The following is a 15,996-nucleotide window of genomic DNA, read 5'->3' on the forward strand; positions in this document are numbered from 1 at the left end:
ACATGCAAACTACATATACACATACACACAGGAAAATGAGAAAAAAGCATAAAGGCATGTAGAGAGTTTTGTTTATATTTTGTGTGCCATAGCTGATATGGGGTATCTTTTTTATATTGTCCCAATAAATCTTGGCAGCAACCTTTAGGGACAGTCAGTATAAGCTGCAGGGAAGGAAACTTCAGCTTAGGAGGTTGAGTATCTGCCATGGCTATATGGCTGCTGAGCTGTAAAGCAGTAATTCACACTGACAAATATTTGTCTTTTTTTTTTTTTTTTTCACTGCATCCCAGTACATCCTGTTGAGTGGATAATGGTGGCAATGTCTCAAGACAGAGCAGGCAGCAGCAGGGCAAGGGAGCTATAACTATATTTTGCATGAGTCAAAGCAACACACGGTTATTTGCTTTTAATGGAAATTTCTTCAGATTAAAATATTGGATTTCTGGAACCCTTGTGAGTTCAAAGCAGACAGTTCATTTTAAGAAGTCATGGGCACTTACAAATTTGTCAGACATTGAGGAGATGGAGCAGGTAGCTCCAAGCATCTTGATGGCAAAGCAAAAGTGGTTTTCTACACGTCTGTGGCTGCCCCTGGGACCCACGGTGGTAAATGTACTTGATCTCAAGTGTTTCAGGTGACAAGATTTCATCAGTGTGGGGAAAGGTTTCTTAACCTCCAAATACCTGGGGTTCGGTAGGATCTTCAGGGGATGCTTATACCTGCAGGCTCAGGCCATGGGAAGCTAGTGGCGGGTTGGTGGAGGGCTGTGACAGCTCTCCACATCCATTCCCTTATCTCCGGATTACACTGCTTCTCAGAAGCTGTCCCTAGGGTAAATCTCTTCCATTGATTTTGCTGTCAGGAGTCAGTTCAAGTTCCTGTGCAGAAGGAAGATTAGTACCTCCCTGGCTACGTGCTTCAGCGATTTGCCCTATGTGTTAAGTTATGGGCTTTATCGGCTTTGAGATGGTTAATTTCCAGAGCAGGGTGAGAATTACACCATTTGTGCCAACTGTTGGTCTTCACATTTCAGTCACTGAGGAGCGAGTTAAGGAAATGTAATAAAAATCTCCTAGTCCCGGAACAGGATTTTTAGTGCAGTGTCAATTTCTGTGTCTCTGGTTGCACTCTTCAGTCTGTTACTGTGAAGTGCTACAGAGTCTGTCTCCCCTATGGCCTCCAATTTCTTTAAGGAAGTGTAAGGGTTTGCTGAAAGCGATCACACTATTATTAGTGTTAGTCTACGTCCTTAACTTGTGTGATTGTATGATGTGGCTTGAAAATATAACAATGTGGTGATGAGAAAGGCCGGGTCCACATCCCACAGCTGGGAGAAAACGCTATTTCTGAGATTCCAGTGTGACTACTAGAGAGAGGCAGCTTCTCACCATTACCTCAGACTTTGTTACCTCAAGCAAGCCTCCCTGCATTTTTTTTTTTTTTTTTTTTTGAGATGGAGTTTCTCTGTGTGGACTTCGCTGTCCTGGACTCACTTTGTAGACCAGGCAGGCCTCGAACTCACAAAGATCTGCCTGCCTCTACCTCTCCTTAAAAATTATTTCAGTCTACTGGGAATCTCCAAACAAGGTGAGTCGCATGACCAGCTGGATTTCTACTTTGTAAATCAATTTGTTTTAGAGGGGATGGAAAGGATTAGCAGCAAATTCTCTCGTTAAGCACAGAAGAGGATTGCTGGAGGCAGGACTATTGTTGCCTCTCCACACTTTGCAAAACCCAGAGGACTATGTTCTCACAACAATCCGTTATCATTTCTCTGAATGACAGAGAAGCATATTTTTTTTTTTTTCCAAAGACAGGGTTTCTCTGTGCAGCCTTGGCTGTCCTGAGCTTTGTAGACCAGGATGACCTTGAGCTCACAGAGATCCTCCTGCCTCTGCCTCCCTGATTACAGGTGTGCACCACCACGCCCCAGCTCAGAGAAGTAAATTTTACTCCCCAACTTATCCAAGAGTTCCTTGGCTTCTGGTGATTTGTTCTTCTTCAATTTGACTTTCCCCATCTTGCTTGCAGCTGCTTGCTGGCTGAATGGCATTTGGAGGGTGTGTGTGCCGTGCTCCCAGTTTGGAAACCATCGATTCACCTATAGACATACTCTTGGGTATTGACTTAACTTGTGGTAAAGACTCAGCAATGTTTCCTGAAAGAAGTGTTTTGGTTTGAAGGATCTGTTCATAAGCACTACCCAGGTAGAGATCTAGGGCAGGGACAAAGACCTGAAAGAGAGAGAGGCTGAACCGCAGGGGGTTTAGTGCAGCAATAGCAAAGGCAGAGGAGAAAGAGGAAGAGGAAGCTTGAGGAGGTAGACCACATGATGGAGGGATCTTTCCAGTTTTAGTTTATGTTGCCAAAGGATTTGATTATTTTATTTCTAAACAAGCTAGGGTGTCTTTTACTGGTATTTTATAAAATTGTAGTTCTGTATCAATCATTTCCGTTTACACCTCAAAGCATTTCTCCTTGCTGAGCAAGTAACCCTTTTTGGGCACTAATCGTAAGGCTGAGGCTCATCCTTCCCACTACCTCTCATTGAGATGGAAGTACATTTGGCCTTAGACCTACACCCCAGTGATCAAGTCACCTTTGAGAGTGCTCCTTGTATTTGAAGACTCTTTTTTCATTTACCTACAAACCATTTGAAGGAATCATTGCAAAATCTCATCAGCGTCACTGTCCTTACTTAAAAGGACTTGACAACCGCTCCTTACCGTGGTCTTCGGGCTCCCAGAGCCTTTGTAGCCGCTTCCCTCAGGGTCAATGTCAAGCTGCCCTGACTTGATCCTTGACCTTCCTTAGAGAGATGCCTGTTGTCTGACTTTTCCCCACCAGATCATATCTTCAGACACTCATGTATAGCTTTCCTCTCAGAGCTGCATGTCTCAGCTTCCCTCTGTTGTTAGGCTATGGTCATATTCTATAAGGCTAGTCAAACAGAGGGAATGTGTTTTGCTGTAGATGGACCCACGTGTGACTAGAGCACTCTATTTCCTCCTTTGATGCGTGGTTCTGGAACTTCTCAGGGGAAACAGAATAGTCAGCTATAAACGAACATTTCCCTCACTGCTTCTTGTCATGCAATGACTCTGTTGAACGTCTTCATTGTCTCTTCACTCCCTTTTCACATTCTCTTCTTCAGCATCAAGAGCTCAGGCTTCTAAAGTGTCCTCCTGTCTAGGTGTTCTCATCTTTTTAAGGCTAAGACCTGCACAAACATCAAACCAGCCAGAATCCCAGTATAGAGTAGGTAGAGGATGCCATCTTATTTCCTTTCTTTTCTTCTTTTTTTAAAATTTTTAATTACACTTTATTTATTTTGTATCCTCCCTCTAGTTCCCTCCCTCCTCCTCTCCCAATCCCTCCCTTTCTCTCCCTTCTCCATGCATACCCCCCCCAAGTCCACTGGTAGGGGAGGGTTTCTTTTTCTTCCTTCTGATCCTAGTCTGTTAGGTCTCATCAGGAGTGGCTGTATTGTCTTCCTCTGTGGCCTGGTAAGGTTGCTCCCCACTCAGGGGGAGGTGATCAAAGAGCAGGCTAATCAGTTCATGTCAGAAGCAGTCCCTGTTTCTTCACTTCTTAAACTTCCCTTATTCTACCACATGTTCCGTTCTGATCTCTCTACTCCTCTCCTCAGGGACTGCCATGTCTCAGATCTGTGGCCTGCCTTTCCCCTCTCACTTGAAATTCAGGTGCATGTTTCTAAGACATTAATGGATGTAGGGCTGGGGGGATGGTTCAGTGGTTAAAGCTCTTGCTGTGCAAGCATGTGGACTGTAGTTCAGAAGTCCATAACCCATGTAAATGCCTAGTAGTCAGGAGGCTGCCTATAATTTCAACCATGGGAGGAGGAGAAGCTCTGGGTTTATTGAGAGACCCTGTGCCAGTGAATAAGATATAAAAGTGATGCTTTCCTGACATCAAGTTTGGGCCTAAAAATGTCTGTGTAAGAACATGCATGTGTACTCTGAACATGTATGTTCATATATATGTATATAATATGCACATGTATGTTATACAAGAAGAAAACATGAAAAATGGAAAAGGCAAATAAAAGAGAACTATTGAGTTCAACACCTGTTCTCTCATGAGCTTTCCTCCACCTCAATCCCCAAAATATCCCAGAGGAATTCTGACATTTCCTTTTCCTTTTTTCTAATTTGCCTCCGTTTCTAGCAAGAAGATATCTTTCTAGTCTACCTGATTGAAACTTTATCTACAACTTAGTTATCCTCAGGCCATCAACAGCAGTATAGAGTTAGACTTTAGAGTTAGCCTTCCAGAAAACATTGGAATTTTAAATAAAAAAAAATTAAATTCTATTAGGAAAAATGATGAAAATTGAAGCTGTATCTTAAATTGTATTTGTGTTACATTTATTTAGTGTGTGTGTGTGTGTGTGTGTGTGATGTGGTGTGTGTGTGTGTGTGTGTACATGCCATAGCTCACGTGCAGAGATCAGAGGACAACTTATAGGAGTCTGTTCTTTCCTTATATGATGTGGATCGTGGGTCCTGAGGTTTCAACTCAGGCATTAAGGCTTGGCAACAAGTTCCTTTACTTACTAACCCATCCCATAGTTCCAAGCTTTGACCTTTATCTTATTTGACGTTCTTTTTTTCAATGTCGACAACTTTTTAATTTCTATTTATCTATTTTATTTTTATTAAATTTTTTTATTAATTACAGTTTATTCACTTTGTATTCCAGCTGTAGCTCCTTCCTCTGGTCCCTCCCAATCCCATCCTTCTTCCCTCATCTCTTCCCATGCCCCTTCCCAAGTCCACTGATAGGAGAGGTCCTCCTCCCCTTCCCTCTAATCCTAACCTATTAGGTCTCATCAGGCCTGGCTGCACTGTCCTCCTCTGTGGCCTGGTAAGGCTGCTCCTCACTCAGGGGGAGGTGAGCAGAGACCCAGCCACTGAGTTCATGTCAAGGTCAGTCCCTCTTCCTGTCACTAGGGAACCCACTTGGTTGGAGTATCAGTCTCAGAAAAGACCCTTTTGCCCAGATTTTTTTTTTTTTCTGTTGCTCTCCTTGTGGAGCTCCTGTCCCCTCCAGGTCTTTCTATCTCCACATTCTTTCATAAGATTCCCTACACTCTGCCCAAAGTTTGGCTGAGTCTCAGCATCTGCTTTGATACCCTGATGGGTAGAGTCTTTCAGAGGCCCTCTATGCTAGGCTCCTGTCCTGTTCCCTGTTTTCTCCCTCTTCCGATGTCCATCCCGTTTGCCTTTCTGAGTGAGGATTGATCATCCTACCCAGGGTCCTCCTTCTTGCTTAGCTTCTTTAGGTGTACAGATTTTAGTATGTTTATCCTATATTGTATGTCTAATATCACTTATAAGTGAGTATACACTATATGTGTCTTTCTGCTTCTGGGTTACCTTGCTCAGGATGATCTTTTCTAATTCCCACCATTTGGCTGCAAATTTCATGATTTCTTTGTTTTTAATTGCTGAGTAGTATTCTATTGTGTAAATGTGCCACAATTTCGGTATCTATTTGCTCAACCATGTTCGTAGCAGCTTTATTTGTAATAGCCAGAATACCCAGGTGTCCCTCAATTGAGGAATGGATATCTATATTTTAAAGTTTTCATTGGTTCTTTGTGAATTTCATTCACATCATGCATTTCAATCCCACTCATCGCCACCCCTCTTCATACCCGTCTTCCACCCATGCAACCTCCATAGAGAAAAAAAAATTCCTTTTGTTAGCTACAGTGTGTACAGCGTGTCCCACACTGTACTTTTTTTCCCACATGCCTTTGCTTGCAAATGTTCATTGCAATGACTCCTTGGTCTGATATGAGTGAGGCCTGTGGCTTCTGCTACTCTTTCAATACTGGAACCTCACTGGGATTCCTCTCAGATATCCTGTTGTTGTCCTGTGTCATGGAGATCCTGTAGTTTCAGATCTATAGGATCTTCCCTTTCTAGTGGTTCATCAATGGGGTAGATGTTGGGGAGGGCCACTTCCAAGTCCTGGACCTGGGCCTGTGAGGTATCTGGGCTGGAGAGCAAGCCAACTCTCCTGCTCTCAATTCCTCAGGGCCGGCTCATCAGCAACCACCACAACCAGGGCAAGCTCTACCCTGCTACCCAGGTGAGGTGCAGGGCCTGTTATTTCGAGTGTTGCAATCAGCAATGAACATAGCCAGTTCTCCTACTCTCATGACCTTGGGGTCAGCTTTTCCACCTACTGTAGGTGGAAAGAAATGAGGGTGGGGAGGAGGGTGTCTTTCAGCCATCCTTGCCATCTCCCAGCAGACAAGAGGCAGGGCTGGCTCACCTGCAACCTCTACCTCTGGGGCCATCTACTGTGCTGCCCAGGTGAGATGCAAGGCCTGCTCTCCCAAGAGCTGCAGTGGGTGAGGGGCCACACCAGCTCTCCTGCTCTCATGACCAAGAAGCCATTTCATCTGGCTGCTATAGGTAGCAAGGGGTGACAGAAGGCGAAATCTCTTCCTCACCCATGTTATCACCCAAGTGATGAGGCCATGTCTCCCATGCTTATGCCCTCAGGGCCAGCCCACCTGGGCCCCTGCTACCAGGGTCAGCTCTATTGTGCTGCCTAGGTAAGGGGCAGGGCCTGCTCTTCCAGCTGGCTTGGGGTGGGTTTAGTTTGCTTGCTCTAATGCCCCCAGGGTTAGCTCACTCACAATGTCCAGGTGAGGGGTGGGGACTGTTCTGCACAGCCCTCAGTCATTGACACATCCTTGGGCAGCAGCTTAGACCAGGCATGTGTGCCTGGCCTTCGGTGGTAACAGACGGCTGCTGCTGGGCCATGGACCCAGATGTGGCCTTCGGTGGCAGCACAGGTCAGGATTCCACTATGGTCTCAGGTGGCATCACTAGCTACTCACATCACGCTGTTTTTCCATACTCTTAAATCTCCAGTTCTGCCTCTGTTCATAGGGCCCACATCCTTCTGTTTCTCTTTCTCTTCCACTTCTCCACCACTTACTTGCTCCTCTTAGTGGTGCCTGGGCTCTCGGAGTGTCTGGGGTTGTTTTAGGAGTGCTGTGTCCTTCTTGTACATTGTGGCCCCAGGCAGGGATCATCTCAGGCATGACCTGCCTCGCCCCAGGACTGTGTGGTGCCTTTTTGGTGGTCTCCACCTTGCTTCTCACCCTGCCTGCCTAAGTGGCCTCTTGAAAGGGTTGTCTGTCTCGGGCTCACTCCCCCTAATCTCCAGCTTGCACCCTATCCTGGGAGCCTGTCTGGGCCTGGTGGGCGCCAGACTAATGGATCAATTTTTCCAGGGAATACTAAGCTACTAATCATTCAGATGTTTGCAGGTTAGAACACTGAGCAGAGACATGACCTCTCTCCTCCTTACCACCCACTGACATACGTGTGGCATAGCAGCCACACCTGCAGTGCCTTTGGAGGCGGGGAAGACTTGACATTGGTAATATTGAACATAACAAATAGCCCTGTGTATTGGATGACTATTTTGCTGTTAGAATATGAACGGAAATTGCTGCAAAAGGTAAATATAAATTGTCAGATATCAATGCTGAGTGAATAGCTTGCTAAGATATTTAAAGGCAAAAATGTGGTTGACACGTGTTTAACTGAATGCAAACAACAGATATTGATGATCCCTCTTTAAAGAGAATGCAGTAAAGCCTAAGAAAGATTAGACAGAGAAATCAAGCTTTCTGTTTTGCTCGCCTGCCAGGTTTTCCCCAGAGAGGAGAAAAGGGGCAGCAAAGATGAATGTGCTGCCTTTTGGTTGAAGCAGGGCAAGGTACTGTGGTGGCTTAGACAAATTCATAGGAAAATGTGCTGGTTGTAGGTGAGATAAATTGATTCATAATAACACAGTGATGTCATAGCCTGGAAGCCTGCAGCTCTGCCCGGAGCCTCAGCAAAGGTTGCCCTACAGCTGGAAGAGAATGCATTTACTTACTGCTTCAGTTCATGCTATTTTCAATTGAATGATGAAATTAGGATTCAGCGATAAATATGTCTTCAGGGGATAGACTAGGTGTGCGCTCAGTTCATTGGCAGTCTGATGAGAAATTTTACTGCACTCCATGTCAGGGGTTAGGCAATAAAAGCATTTCACTTTGAGGTTAAAATCCATTTCAGTCAAGTGGAATGCAAATGATTACATCGCAGGACCAACTCACAATTTTCTGGTTTTAGAGAAGGCAGAATTGTAAATGAAATTTAGGTTATAATAACAATTTAAAATAATGATAGACATGGAGTGTTACAATTGAAAAAGAATTTACATCCATCTAATTTACTCAGAGAACTGGAGCTGGGTACAGTCAGGAGACTTGTTTCAGGCCAGGAGAGTAAATGGCTAAATCTCAGCAAGACCTTGAGGATTGGCTGCTGCTTCAATGTTCTTTCTGTCACCACAGCCCTGACCGCTCCCTACCCTACCTCTGAAGGAAAGTCTACCTTTAAATTTTCTCATCTCAAGCTAGTGACTTTGATATTTTCAGCTGCTTTGAAAGTTTTTTTTTTTTAAAATAGCTTTGATCCATTTATCTTTCTCAGATTTAGAAGGATTTCTTTAAATAGTGACATTCCTTGTTAATATTCATGCCCTCCTACAAAATCATAAGTCAACTGGGAACAGTGCATTCTTTCCAGAAAACTTATGAGAACATGCCTCTTCGCTTTAAGAGCCATTTTATGACAATTAACTTTGTGACTTTTAGGACTTTCAGGAAAGTAACTAATGTAAGATGATCCTTATGATCTGCAGCAAGAGCAAAGGGAAGGCCAAGTAACTTAATATCCTGTATGTTCCTATTGTGCCCTTAACATGTTCTGTCTTCTAGTATCTTCTTCAGTGAAATGCTCCACTGGGTGTTAGCATGTGTTGTGCCTTGAGTGAAAAGAAGTAGAAACAAGAGAAAAAAATAGATAAATTTGGAAAATGTGGGTGTTTAGGAATTTACTCTCAAAATCTTCAATTTTCTTTAACTAATATGTTCCGAGTGCTGAGTTAATTAGGAATGATTCCCATATTCAAGTCATTTTATTTTTATAACACCTTTAGAGTTATAGTGAACACACACACATTCACACAGACACAGAACACTCACTCATATCCACACAATTACGCTTACACACACCCATTCACATACATACTCACACACATTCACACTCATACAATCACACACACTCACTCATGTGTAGACACAAACAGACACACAGGCAGATACACAAATACACAGACACATATAGACACACACACTATATTAGTTGGCTTGTATGGTAGAGGCTGTATAGTCCAAAATTGGCTATTTGCATGCTGAAGATGCAGAAAAATAGGACTTGGTAGGTGCTTAGCTCATGAATCTGGAGGCCTCAGCAGTCACAATGTGAAGCCCTGAAGACCTGGAGTGTTCTGGAGAGTCTCTGATCTCAGTACACACAGGAAGGGCTGTGAAAGCTGGCATCTGATATCAGCAGAAGAGGCTGGCAGTGGTAGCAGTGCCAGTCGTGGGGGGCTGGTCGTGATGGATGGACAAACAGTTGCTCAGGAAAGCAGGCAGACAATACTGACTTTTCCCTGGGAAGTATTTCTACCTAGGCTGCTTTGAGGCTGGAAGGTGTTGCCTACTCTGAGGTCAGACCTTACCCACTCAGTTAACTCTTTCTGGAAACATCGGTAAAGGCATGCCCAGGGGTCTCTAGCTATTGTTAAGATGACAAAGAAAATCAACCATCACAACTTGTATATATAACTTAAAGTGAAAACCAGTGCTTAGAAGGGCCACTTGATTTCCCCCGTCAATCTGCTTAGTTTTTACCGTGACACAAACTAGAGTCGCCCGGAAAGAGAAAACCTCAGCTGATGACGTGCCACCATTAGATTGGCCTAGTGACATTTCTGTGGGGAACTGTCTGGCTAGATGATCTCTCACTGTGGGCTGCGCCATGTCTGGGCAGGTGGGCAGGTGGACATAGGCTGTATAAGAAAGGCAGCGGAGAGAGAGAGAGAGAGCCAGGCAGCAAGCAGTGCTCCTCCATCTTTCTTTATTTTTTATTCAGGTTTCTGCTTCAAGCTCCTTTCTTAAATTTCTGTCCTAAGTTTTTCACAGAGGTTGTGACCTGTAAATGTGAGACAAAATGACCTTTTCCTCCCCACGTTTCTTTTGGTCATAGTATTTTTTGTCACAGCAAAAGAAAGCAAACTAGAATGCACATCTATCGATTTGATGACCCTTCAGTATTCAATTTGTGGAGTTCTTTATACATTCTAGATACCAACATCTTGCTGGATGTATAGTTGCCAATATTTTCACTCATTTTGTAAGCCTTTCTCTACACCTTGCTGTGTAAAATCTGTTTAACTGATTTGAATCCTATTTGTCAATTCTTGGGATTACGTACCTGACAACAAGTGCCCTTTTTATCTCCCATCAGTTAAGACCAGAACAGATAGAACTATTCTATGGAAACATGCCTACCTACAATTTAACAATAGTCAGAGGTTTATGGGATCATCCTTGTCCTTGTTGATTTACACCAGTCAACCAATGGCAGGTTAGTGGCATGAATCTTGGAGATATTGGAAACAAACAAACAAACAAACAAACAAAAAACCAAAATACTCTTGTGGCCTTGGAGTTTCCTTGTCAGGAATGTATCAAGGGAGTGAGGAATGATCATCCTGTACTATAGACCATTTCCAATGAATAAAATATTTATATTTCATGTGCCTTGTCATGTTGATACTCCACCTAATTAACTTGTGGATGTGGTGTGTGGAAGTGTGGGAGTATGGGCATCCAGAGAACGACTTCAGTTATTGGTCATCTCCTTCTACTTTGTTTGAGACAGTGTTCCTGTTCTATTTGCCACTGTGTGTACCAAGCCCACTGGCGTGAGTGCTGAAGAAATTCTGCTGTCACACCTCGTCTCCTCATAGGAATACTGGGGAGAGGCCAAGAGAGTAAAACTCAGGTCTTCAACCTTTGCACAGCAAATGCCTTCTCCACTGAGCCAGCTCTCCAGCCCTCCACCTACAAAGCTTGAAAGCTCAGTTAACTCCTGAATGATTCCCTTCCCCTAAGTGTGCAAAGGCCAGGAAGGCCTTTCCTCTGTTTCAAGTGTGAATGAAGCTTAATCCCTAGAGGAAAGACCTTTCTGTGCCTTTGATATTGTCGTCTTTAATATTGAAGACTTTTGGCAGCTTATTCTTGTTCCCTCATTGCCCATTTCTACTCGGTAGCAGCCAAAATCCCCTTCACCTAAGTTGGTCATTGGGGGATCATTCAGAGAAACGAGTATATTTTCTGCCTGGCCAGGAGACCATTAGTAAATAAACTATTAAGAATTAAGATGCATTCAGTAATATATCCAGGAATTTGGGGCCTAACCTAACATGACTTCTTTAGAATCCAGTTCTGGATCTAAAAGTGTTTCAAAACCAAAACTACAAAATCTGCATGCCGGTTTCGGCAGATTTATCTCCAGCCGTTGTTTATATAAGAAGCATGTCTCCAACAGAGTTTCACAAATAAATTTGAAGTAATTCAGTTTAGAGCACAACATTTCATTTACTGGAGAGCTCAGCTGTGAGAGGAAGATGCTGTCTTTTCCAAGGGTTCTCCTGCTGACAGTTACGCACTTGTAGCTTTTGTCCCGGTAATGCCTTTTGCATCCCAGCTGCAGGCATTAAACCTGACTTTCCAAATGAGCTTGATTGTTCCAGGAAAGTTATTGCTTCAGCTGTCATTCTTGTCATTGTGTGATCTTTGGAACAGATGTGGAACATTAATGAAAGAAACACGTATTAAAACAATCACACCAGCCTGTCATGGTGGCACATGCATATAATCCCAGCTCACAGGAGGATGAGACAAGAGGATTTTGAGTTAGAGGCTAGTCTGGGCTACATTGTAAAACCATGTTCCCACATGAGATTCTTATCAAATGACTGAAACTGTTCTGCATGACTATTAGGATGAAACAGAGCTTTATTTTGATGTTTCCTTATCCATAACATGCGTTTTCATGTAAATGAAATGACCGTCTCAGTTGATTTTGTATTGTGAAGAAACACCATACCCAGGGTAACTTATAGAAGCGTTTATTGAGGGCTTGCTTACAGTTCCACAGGAGAGTCTTTGACCGCTGTGGTGGAGAGCAGGGCAGCAGCCAGGCAGGCATGGCACTGTGGCAGTAGCTGAGAGGTCACATGTTGAGACAACCAGCCCAAACCACTAAAAGCCCAGGGCCAGTGACACACATCCTCCAACAAGGCCACACTGCTAATTCATCCCAAGTATTTCTACCAACTGGAGAGTAAGTATTCAAACATATGAGCCTACAGGTGGGCCATTGTTATTCAAAATATCATAATGGCCAAAAAGAACTTAGCCATATTTGAATATTTAGCAACTAGGTTTGCTCTTTTTTTAAAAGCTAAAAAGATCATTTTTGAGATGTTATTTAAAAACCTTGTTTCACCACATGCTAAACTCATTATTATTATAAGAACATTAAAGTTTCTAGTCCCTAAAAGGGCAGACTCCCATCTGGCTTAGTTATTACTGGGATATTCTATCACGTGAGAGGAGCTGTGTCATTCAGCTGGCTCCTGCTTCTTTCTAGTAGGTACTTATATTCTCTATAAGCTGAGACTACGATCCATTAAGATCAATTTCAGATAATCGTGAGTGATTGCATGCTGAAACTAAGCCATTTACTTCACTTCCCACAGCCTTAAACATTATTTAAACAGGGAGAGATTGAGAGAGATAACATGTTCATTGCCAGTATTTCACATGTAGCTAGTGAGTAAACTTGAACCCAGGACTCTTTACTTTTGGTCTGGCTTATAGAACAAGGATAGTCTTCCAAAGATGACTAGAAAAGGAAAATGGCAAATTCAGTATTGGAGAGAGTGTAATTCAGGCACAAACAAGTGTAGAACAGCAGCACATGAGGAACCTGAGGCTGAAAGGAGGGTTCACGCTCTGCGTTAGTTACTTTACAGTGCTGTGATCACCATTTCTGACATCAATTCCCTGAAGAAGGAATTGTTTGCTTTGGCTCGTGGTTTCAGACTTTGGTACACTATGCAGTGGGAGGCGTGGTGGAACAGCTCTGTCCATGGTGGTGGACAGAGTACGTGTCAGAGGTTCTTCACGCCACAGTGGGCCAGAGTGACAACAGTGTCAGCTGACAGTACTGTTTAGGGAGGTTGTAGGACCTTTAAGAGGTGAAGGAAGTGAGCCACTGGGGGCGGGTCTTGAGCTTGGCCCCATTTCCTTTCTGTTCTGTTTCCTGACTGTGGTGTGTGTGACCTCACACACCACAGTCACCTCACACTCTTGATCACGGGTGTTTTTCGTGCCGTGATGGACTGTATCTTTTTTTCATTTAGTTTTGAGATTATTGTATAATTTCTCCCTCTCCTCTCCTACTTCCAAAGATATGTTCCCTTCCTCACTTTCAATTTTATGACCTCTTTTAAAAAATGTAGTTACACACACACGCATACACACACACACACACACACACACTACTAAATATTATCTGCTGAGTCTGAATAATGTTACTTGTGTATATGTACTCTTAAACTATAATCTCTAAACCAGCCTTCTCTCATTGAAATTGCTCCTGGTCAAGTTTTCTGAGAGCAATTAGAAAAGTAACTAATGTACCTTTTGTGGTGTAAATATATTTGCCATTCTTCTAGCAAGTGGTATTTATTCACTGATGTCTCCAAAGATATTTGCTTATGAGTAATGGGTGGCCTCTGGGCTCTGATAATTGAGTTATGTCAAGATAAGTGACATAACAGAAAATTTTCTTTATTTTCTAACACTGAGGTCACTGAAGTGAAATTCATGGGCCTCACATGACATCTACTGAAAGTGGCTATAGCTTAGATGATGAGAGAATGGTGCCTGTACAGTGTGCTTATATGGAGTCAAGAGGGTCTCTTTGCTACTGCTCATCTGTCTCTCAGTTGTTTGGAGGATGTTTTGTTAACAGAGATTCATATGTGTCATTGACTTCTTGTACAGACAAGAGTTAAAATGTGGTTATATCTCACGGGGCCGTAGGTCTAAAAGCAAGAGAGCTAATGAAACTTTACTTTAGAAAATTGCCTTATACCTTCTTCGGAGCCCAACTAATTACAAAGCCCCCAACTTTCTCTGGTTAGTTTCCTGAAATGATTTATAAGCATTATCAGAATGATAGGCAAGTGCCCCCTCTTCTAGAAACTGGTGGGAGTAAACTGGTGTGCTATGGTAGCCGCAGAATGATTTGTAACCAGGACGTAAGGCTGATGTGGAATTTGCTCTGGCTCAGGGGATGAACGTTCACCTGGGACCCAAACAGCTGGCATACTCATTTTGCCAAGACTTAAGTGAGCTTTGTTTTTTATTCTTGAAGTATCACAAATTGAGTCCTGGGGCTGGGGAGAAGATTCAGTTGGTGAAGGGCTTGCAGTGAGAGCATGAGAAGCTGAGTTCAGATGCCTAATACCCATTCCAAACCCCAGGCATGGCTGCTCATGTTTGCAATCCCAGTGTTATAGAGGTGGAGAGACGAGATCCTTGGGCTCATGGGAGATAGTCTAGCTGCTGGGTTGATGGTTTCTAGTGTCTTAGAAAATAAGGAGGACAGTTACTAAGGAGGACACATGACATTGTTCTCTGGCCTGAACACACACACACACACACACACACACACACACACACAGAGAGAGAGAGAGAGAGAGAGAGAGAGAGACAGAGAGAGAGAGACAGAGAGAGAGAGAGAGAGAGAGGGAGAAAGAGAGAGAGAGAGAGAGAGAGAGAGAGAGAGAGAGAGAGAGAGAGAGAGAGAACACATACCTAGACATTTTACTTTAGGGTCTTTGTAGATGTCTTTTCTTAGAATCTCACGTAGAGAGGTTTTGCTGGGTTATTACTATCCTGGGGACTCTAAATATGAAAACGAATCTCCTTATAAAAGAGAGACTTGTTCCACAGAGGTTAGTCTTGGCCCTCTAGTAGAAGAACCTGGCAGCCGCCAGAAGCTGCAAGAGAAAAGGAACCTATTCTCATCTGCTGCAGCTTCCAGGTGGCCTTGGCCACACAGTAGTAGCTCATCAAGACTCATTGCTGAGTTCCAATCTCTGTAACTGTGGGGCAATGACTTTCTGATGTTTGAAGTTCCCAGTAGAGTCACAGATCTCTGGGGAGCTCCAACTTAGAAGACAACACTGCGCCTGACCTCTTAGAAAGGTGAACACTAGGGCATGAACTCTCAGGGGTGTAACACACCTGCCTCCTGTGCCTTACAGTTTGGCCTGCCCTTCATTCTCTCTGTGTCTTAATTCTTCTTTCTCCTTGAAGATGGAAGTTTTTCATCCAGTTTGTCAGAATGGCCTGGTAGCTTGACAGGTCAGTTCTGAGAGGTTCATATCTGAACCTACCCGGCTTATGTCCACTCCCAACAGTGGAGAGTGGCATTGCCTTGGGCCCTGCTCAGCACCTGTCATTATGCTTTCTGTGATGAGTGCTGGAAAGTTCATAGTGCACACTTGGGGGCCAATTCCTCTGAGGGTATGTGTAAATGCTTGGTATCTAGGAGAAGGTGGCGCTGTGCCAAGAAGACCTCTCCAAAGTGTTAACTAGTTAAAATTCAGCCACTGAATATTAAGTTTCCCAATGCTTGTGAATATTTATTGCTGCAACTAAGAGGATGTTTTCTGATCAAAATGAAAGGTCTCATTAGAAACGCTTTGGTGGGGCTCCTTTTTACATATTTCATGTCTTAAGTTTTCTGAGTTGAAGTTTAGAAAATGCTGACTTCCTGATATCTTCATTGCATGTCAAATTAGCCACACAACCTTCCTCTTGTAAAACTAGAAAGGATGTCTTTGAAGTTTTTATTTGTCTGTTTGCTTTTCATTATGTCATTATCATTCACACACTGAATATTTCATCCACTGAGAAATGGTAACATGGAGTGAGCTTCCTCCCTTTTGAATTGTGC

General features: G+C 43.4%; 1 non-coding gene across 1 annotated transcript; it reads right to left on the reverse strand.

Moving 5' to 3' along the window:
- Window positions 1-7,285: 7,285 nt before the first annotated feature.
- On the reverse strand, window positions 7,286-7,417 carry LOC132652625 (small nucleolar RNA SNORA17). Its single transcript, XR_009590219.1, has one exon. It is a non-coding gene; the product is annotated as a small nucleolar RNA SNORA17 (small nucleolar RNA).
- Between the last annotated feature and the right edge of the window lie 8,579 nt (window positions 7,418-15,996).

Source organism: Meriones unguiculatus, chromosome 2, assembly GCF_030254825.1.
Source record: "Meriones unguiculatus strain TT.TT164.6M chromosome 2, Bangor_MerUng_6.1, whole genome shotgun sequence".
NCBI lineage: Eukaryota > Metazoa > Chordata > Mammalia > Rodentia > Muridae > Meriones > Meriones unguiculatus.